This window comes from Saimiri boliviensis, chromosome X, assembly GCF_048565385.1.
Source record: "Saimiri boliviensis isolate mSaiBol1 chromosome X, mSaiBol1.pri, whole genome shotgun sequence".
Lineage (NCBI taxonomy): Eukaryota > Metazoa > Chordata > Mammalia > Primates > Cebidae > Saimiri > Saimiri boliviensis.
Window position 1 is genome coordinate 47719786 of NC_133470.1, and position 8199 is coordinate 47727984.

Sequence of the window (8199 nt, forward strand, 5' to 3'; positions counted from 1 at the left end):
CAATCTTGCATGTTCTTCACATGTACCCCCAAACCTAAAATGCAATAAAAAAGAAGATGAGTTCCTGTCATTTGCGGGGACATGGATGAAGCTGGAAACCATCATTTTCAGTAAACTGACACAAGAACAGAACATCAAACACCGCATGTTCTCACTCATAAGTGGGTGTTGAATCCTGAGAACACATTCTGGGTTGGAATTTCTTTTCTTTAAAAATGCTGAAAATTGGCCCTAAATCTCTTTTGGCCTGTAGAATTTCAGCTGAGATGTCTGCTGTTAGTCTGATGGGCTTCCCTGTGTAGGTGACCTGGCTTCTCTCTCTAGCTGCCTTTAACATTTTTTCTTTCATTTCAGCCTCGGAGAATCTGTTGATTATGTGTCTTGGGGATGTTCTTCTTGTGGTGTATCTTACTGGGGTTCTGTGCATTTCCTGAATTTGAACGTCGGCCTCTCTAGCTAGGTTGCAGAAGTTCTCATAGATGCTATCCTGCTATCCTGAAATATGTTTTCCAATTTTGTTCCATTCTCCCCATCTCTTTCAGGTACACCAATCAGTCATAGATTCAGTCTCTTTACATCTTTACATAATCTCATATTTCTTGGAGGTTTTGCTCATTTCTTTTTATTCTTTCTCTATTCTTGTCTGCCTGTCTTGTTTCAGAGGGCCAGTCTTCAGACTCTGAGATTCTTTCCTCTGTTTTGTCTATTCTGCTATTAACATTTGTGATGGCATTATGAAATTCTTGTAGTGTGTTTTACAGTTCTATCAGGTTGACTACATTCTTCTCTACACTATCTAGTTTGTCAGCTTCTGCAATGTTTTATCGTGATTTTTATCTTCCTTGCATTGGGTTACAACATAGTCTTTGAGCTCAGTGAATTTTGTTTCTATCTGTATTCTGAATTCTACTTCAGTCATTTTGGCCATGGCAGCCTCAGCCTCAGTCTGAATCCTTGCTGGAGAGGTGATGTGGTCATTTGGAAGAAAGAGGGCACGGTGGATTTTTGAGTTTTAAGTGTTCTTTCACTGATTCTTTCTCATCTTTGTGGGCTCCTCCTTCAATCTTTGAGATTGCTGAACTTTGGATTTTTTTTTCTATTAATAGTCTGGCCAGTTTTCTGTAGGGCTGCTAAAGTATACTGGAGTTCCACTTCAGTACCTAGTCACTTCAGATTTCCCTGTACCTGGAGGTATCACCAGTCTGTGAGACAACAAAGATGAAAGCCTGCCTCTTCCTCTGGGAGCTCCATCCCAGGGAAGTACAGACCTGTTGCCAGCCTGAACACACCTGCAGGAGGTGGCTGGAGATCCCAGATGGGAAGTCTCACCCAGTCAGGAAGAATGGAATTGGGACCTGCTTTAAAAAGTAGTCTGACAAAGTTTTCATAGAGCAGCTGTGCTGTGCTGGGGGTCCACTTCAGCCCCTGGTTGCCTCAGACACTCTGAAGCCCAAAGTCTTGAATGGATAAGTTGCACAAACAGCAAAGATAGAGGCCTGCCACTCCTCCTGGGAGCTGTGTCCCAGGGAGGCTGGAAACCTCTGTCAGCTGGAGAATACTTGTAGGGGTAGCTGGAGACCCTGGTTGGGAGGCTCCACCTGGTGTTGAGAAATAAGGTCAAGGACATGAAGGACATGCCTTATAAAACACTACGGCCATGTTTTTATGGGGCTGTTTTGCTGTGCTGGGGTACTGTGTCCACTCTTGTTCAGCTTAAGCTCTCCAAAGCCTAAAGGCTGGAACTGCTAAGTTGCCCAAACAGCAAATTAGCAGCCTGCCTCTCTTTCTGGGAGTTCCATCCCATGGAGTTTTCAAATCACTTTCAGCTGTCGAACACTGGTAGGGGTGGCTGGAGGCCCTAGTTGGGAGGTTCTGCCCAGTGAGGAAGAATGGAATCTGGGACCTCTTAAAGAAGCAGTGTGGCCATGCTTTGGTAAAGCAGTTGTGCTGTGCTGGGGCATCCCTTCTGTCCCAGTTGATTTGGACTCTCCAAAGCCCACAAGCTAGAATGGCTAAGTTGCTCAAAGATGGTGGCCTGCTCCTCCCTCTGGAAGCTCTGTCCCAGGGAAGCACAACACTGCTACCAGTGACTGGTTGATATTCCAAGACAGTGAGTCGTATTCTATGAGGCACTGTGGAAGTGGGGACTGCAGACTGTTATTGCTTGACTCCCTGGATTCAGGCTCTTTCCTGGAGGTATGCACGGTAGTCTAAATTCCCAGTTTGCCAGAGTTGCAGTTACTTTTTCTGGGAAGCCCAGAGCCAGAGTATCTAAAGCTCCTGGGTCTCCATGCATGCCTGAGTGGCTGCTCTGCCAAGACTCTGATACAAGAGTGGGACAGGGATGTGCTGGGTAGAGAAGGACAGGGTCCCTGGCAAGGGCTACATGACAAGGCTTGTTCCCATAAACCTAAGTGAGAACTGCCACACCTGTTTTCATGCTCCAATGTTGCATTTTCCAAGACCACTCTGGCCCACCATGCCTCTCATTTTGTGCCCATAAAAACCTGAGACTGTAGTGGGCACGCACACAAGTGCCTGGATGTCAAGAGGAGCAGAATAGCACACCGACAGATACCAGCAGACACCGGCAGGCCATTGGATAACCAGATGTTGTGGAATTTGATCAGGGGTGGTTGGAAGAGTATGGGCACTGGGCAGCCTGACTCCAGGGGAATACTAGTTTTCCACTCCATCCCCCTTCTGGCTCCCCATCCATCTCACTGAGAGCTACTTCCACTGCTTAATAAAAACTTGCACTCATTCTCCAAGCCCACGTGTGATCCAGTTTTTCCAGTACACTAGAACAAGAACCCAGGATACAGAAGGCCCTGTGTCCTTGCAATAAGGCAGAGGGTCTAACTGAACTGATAGCAAAGCTAAAAGAGCATACTGTAATACATGCCCACTGGGGCTTTGGGAGCTGTAAACACTCAACTCTAGACATTGCCATGGGATCAGAGCCCCAAAACACTCCCCATGACCTGCCCATCTGCAGGTTTAAGTAGCTGGGCACACAAGAAGTGAGCCCCACCCCTGTCATATGCAAAGGGGATAAGGGAACTTCTTCCGTTTCAGCTCCACATAGCTCTATGTGTCAGACTGAAGGCCCTAGTGGAGTTGGTTCACAAGACGATCTCCTGACCTAAGGGTTGCAAAGATCCACGGGAGAAGTGTGGTTTCCAGGATCATACATTCGCTCACCACTCTCCTGGGCGGGGGAGGTTCACTTGGCTCCATGTCACTCCCTGGTAGACTATTGTCCTGCCTTGCTTTTCTCCATTCACGATGGGTCAAATTGTTTTCTTGATTAGTCCCAATGTGAGTACCTGGATGTTTCAGTTGAAGGCACTGTATTTACTCTCCCCTTTCACTCCTCTCCATGAGAACCACACACCTTAGTTGCTGCTAGCTGGCCATCTTGGCCACTCTTATACCTGAAATTATTTTATTTGCAGCAACTTGGATGGAACTGGATGTCTTTATGTTAAGTGAAATAAGCTAGATGCAGAAAGACAAATATTACATGTTTTCACTCATATGTGGGAGCAGAGGAGGCAGAAAGGAAGGGAGGAAGAAGTAATGTTAATTAATGTGTAATAATACACAGAGAAAACAAATCAGACCCAGTGTTTGCTGCAAGTTCTCACTCGTAAGTGTGTGTTGAACAATGAGAATACACGGGCACAGGGAGAAGAACATCACACACTAGGGCCTAGGGGGTCGGGGGCTAGGGGAGGAACAGCAGGGTGTGGGGGGATTGGGGAGGGATAGAATTAGAAAAAACACCTAATGTAGATGACAGGGCAATGGATGAAGCAAACCACCACTGTGGCACGTGCCTACCTATGTAACAAACCTGCATGATCTGCACATGTGCCCCAGAACTTAAAGTATAATAAATACTTTTTTAAAAATAAGACCTAGTGTTTGATGGATCAGTAGGGTAACTGTATTTAACAATAATTGATTTCACATTTCAAAATAGCTAGAAGAGAATAATTTGAATGTTTTTAGCATAAAGAAAAGATAAATATTTAAGATAATATATATCCTCAATTACACTTATTTTATCTCTACACATTATATTAATATATCAAATTATCACATCTATATGATTTGGATTTGTGCTCCTACCCAAATCTCATGTGGAATAATAATCCCCAGTGTTGGAGGAGGAGCCTTGCGGGAGGTGATTGGATCATAGGGGTGGATTTTCCCCTTGCTGTTCTTCTGGTAATGAGTTCTCATAAGATCTGGTTGTTTAAAAGTGTGTAGCACCTCCCCCTTTGCTACCTTCCTGTTTCTCTGGCCATGTAAGATGTACCTGCTTTCCCTTAGCCTTCCACCATGATTGTAAGTTTCCTGAGGCCTCCCCAGCCATGCTTCCTATACAGGCTGCAGAACTGAGTCAAATTAAACCTCTTTTGTTTATAAATTACCCAGTCTCAGGTAGTTCTTTATACCAATGCAAGAACAGAATAATACACATGTCCCCTGAAAATATGTACATCTACTATGTATCAAAAAAAGAAAAGGCAGCTACAAGCCAATATTTCTCATGACCACAGTTGCAAAAATTCTTAACGCAATTTCAGCAAATATTAATAGAATCTAACAATCTATAGGAATGAAATATACATTCTAACCAAGCTGTGTGTATCCCAGGAATAGAAATGTCGTTTTACATTTGAAAAGTATTTTTTATTAATATTCTAAAAATGTATAATGAACTCATAGGTGAAGAAAACAATTGACAAAATCCAACATCCATTCCTGATAAAATGTCTCTCAGCAAAATGTGAATAGGCAGTAACTCCCCCAACCAGGTAAAGGGCAATTTCCTACAAGTAATATAACATTAAATGAGAGGCTGAATGCTTTCCATACAATATGAGGAAAAAAGGATGACTAAGCACTCTTCACCACTTCTGTTCAAAGTGCAATAAGCAATAAAGTAAGAAAATGAAATAAAATTAACATTATAAGAAAGGAAGAAGTAAAAAAGTCTTTCTCAGGAGATGACATATAGAAAATCCTAAGGAATCTACAAAATGCTACTAGAAGTAGTGATAAGTTGGGAAGTTTTCAGGATATAATATAGATCTAAAATAATAAACTGTTATTTCTACATTCTAGCAATGAATTCTATATACTGATTAAATTAATGAACCAGCAGTGTAGTAGAAATTGGGGTAAACAATAAATTAATAAATTGATAAAATATTTTCAAGACTTCCATGTTACTACAGCACACTAAGTGACTACATTACTTAGGGTAATTAAAGAAGATGTAAATAAATGGAGGAATGAGCTGTATTCTTAGATTTGTAGATTCAATGTTGTTAAGGTATCAATTTTCTCTAAATTGGTTTATACATTTAATTTAATCATAATTAAAACCCCAGAAGGCTTTTCCGTAGAAATTGACCAGGTTATTATAAAATTTATCTGATAATACAAATGACTTACAATATAGAAAACAATTTTGACAAAGAAGAGCAAATCAAAGAACTTACACTATATGTCTTCAAGAATTATTACAAAGTAGTAGTGATTAAAATCATGAAATATTGAGGTATAAATGGACAGAAGCATAGTTAATAAAGATACACATAGAAGTTCAATCCATTTTTGACAAAGTTCACAAGGCAATTCAACAGATAAAAAACAATGTTTTCAATAAATACTATGAATACAATTGGATTACTATTAATAGCATAGTAAATTTCAATCACTACTTCATACAATATACAAAAAGTATCAAGATGAAATTTGGGTGAGAAAAAAAGCAAAACTACAAAAAGTAACTGGAAAGGATTATAAACCTAAATTTAAAAACTAAAACTACAAAATCATTAGAAGAAAAAGTAAGACATAGAAGAAAGATTTTATTGACCTTGTGTTTAGCAATGATTTCTTAAGTAGGACACAAAAAGAGCAAACTATATAAGAACAACATCAGTAAATTGAACTTAATCAAAATTAAAATCATTTGACTTTCAAAATACACTATCAAGAAAGTAGCCCCTTCCTTCCCATCCTCTCCCTGGGGACCAAGGCGCTACGGCAGGGACCTTGGCTTGCCTGTGGCCATTTCTTAATTCTGAATCCTGTCTGATAATGAAGAACTGGAAGACAAGCCTCCAACACCTCCTGTGTGAATGAGCAGTACCATTTTTAGCACTGGAGGCAAAGACTCTTTGTCAGCCAATCGCAGTTTGAAACCTTTCCCTTCTGTTCCAGAGGAGAAAAAGCCCAGGAATATCTGGGGAAATATCTGGGAAAACCCCAGGAAAATCATCTCTATGTTCTCAGACACAGAGAAAGGAAGTAAAAAGAAAGAAAAGGAAGGGACAGAAATTTCTACTTCATCTGATTTTGAGCACACTATCCATATTGGCTTTGATGGAGAATCCACTGAAATGCCAGAACAGTGGGCTCGATTACTACAGACCTCCAATATCACCAAATTAGAGCAAAACAAGAATCCTCAGGCTGTGCTGGATGTCTTAAAGTTCTATGACTCCAATACAGTGAAGCAGAAATATCTGAGCTTTACTCCTCCTGAGAAAGATGGATTCCCTTCCGGAACACCAGAACTGAATACCAAGGGATCAGAAAACATCAGCAGTAGTGACAGAGAAAGATGATGATGATGAAGAGACTGCTCCTCCTGTTATTGCCCCAAGACCAGATCATACGAAATCAATTTACACATGGTCTGTGATTGACCCTGTTCCTGCATGAGTTGGTGATTCAAATGTTGATAGTGGTGCCAAGTACTCAGACAAACAGAAAAGTAGACTAAGATGACAGATGAAGAGATTATGGAGAAATTAAGAACTGTTATAAGCATAGGTGACCCTAAGAAAAAATATACAAGATACGAAAAATTTGGACAAGGGGCTTCTGGTACAGTTTTCACAGCTACTGACATTGCATTGGGACAGGAGGTTGCTATCAAAGAGATTAATTTACAGAAACAGCCAAAGAAGGAATTGATCATTAATGAGATTTTGATGAAAGAATTTAAAACTCCCAACATAGTTAACTTTTTGGACAGTTACATGGTAGGACACGAATTGTTTGTGGTAATGGAGTACCTTGCTGGTGGGTCACTTACTGATGTTGTAACAGAAACCCGCATGAATGAAGCACAGATTGCTGCTTGAATGGCAGATTCGAGTTTTTCAGAGTATTTGTTTCATCTGCTAGTCTTTCCCTTCTTCATAGCTTTCCTTTTCCTTGACTTGCTCCTTCTAAGTTGCTTTTGAGTTTCTCATGCCTAGGCAAGTGTAATAGACATTATGTAGCTCCTATTAAGGAGCTCTATATAGTTTCACTTTGTATAAAAGTTAGGACCAGCTGTTGTTACATGTAATACTTTAGTTCAGAACTTGACCTGAAAGAAGGGAAGAAAAGTGTGTGATTTTTACCTTTTTTAAAAAATGTGAAAAAGTCAGTTATAGAAATTTCGTGGTAGTAAGTTTCGAATTTGTTACATGTATACAGAGAAGACTAATGATCTATATTTATAAATAAATCATTGCGATAAAAAAATTCTCATTGACTATAGAATTCTTCCAATTTTGTCTTCCCTTCTCCATGTTTTCTCTTCAGGTTTGGCTCTAAGAACCGAAGTGATTTGTTCTTGTTCCAACCTGCACTGTATGACTTTGGTTAGTGCCATTATCTTCCTCTTCTCTCCTTTTCCCACTTCGTTTTGGAAATTAACTCTGTATATGTTGCAATTTTAGGTTTAGGTTTGTTCTTTTTGTTTTTCATTAATCCTCTCTCACCTCACAGATACTCCCCTCTCATGGCAAATAATATAATAACCAATGAGTTTTCAGAATTTAAAATTAGGGGTTTTTTTTTCCATTTAAAGGAGAAAAGGAGAAAACTATTTGGACTAGCATAGGCAGAGTGAGAGATGTGAACCTTGGTGAACTCTCATACAGTGAGATGAGATTATATTCATGAAAGAAACGTTAGTGTTACACAGAAGCTACTGATAACCAATCAACTGCAGAGACTAGCCACATTGTCCTGGATCATTATCAGTGTTTTATTATCTATGATAATAGATAGTATTTATTTATTTATCATATGTTCTTGGTGAATATATAGATCATTTCAGACTTTTTTTTTTCAAGTAAGTAGAGAATATTAATGTAAAAAACTGGAGAAAGAAAA

The 8199-nt window shown here is 39.9% G+C and overlaps 1 pseudogene; it reads left to right on the top strand.

Annotated features, from left to right (window-relative positions):
* The first annotated feature begins 6110 nt into the window (after positions 1 to 6110).
* Positions 6111 to 7175, top strand: LOC101040999 (serine/threonine-protein kinase PAK 2 pseudogene; annotated as a pseudogene).
* The last annotated feature ends 1024 nt before the right edge of the window (positions 7176 to 8199 follow it).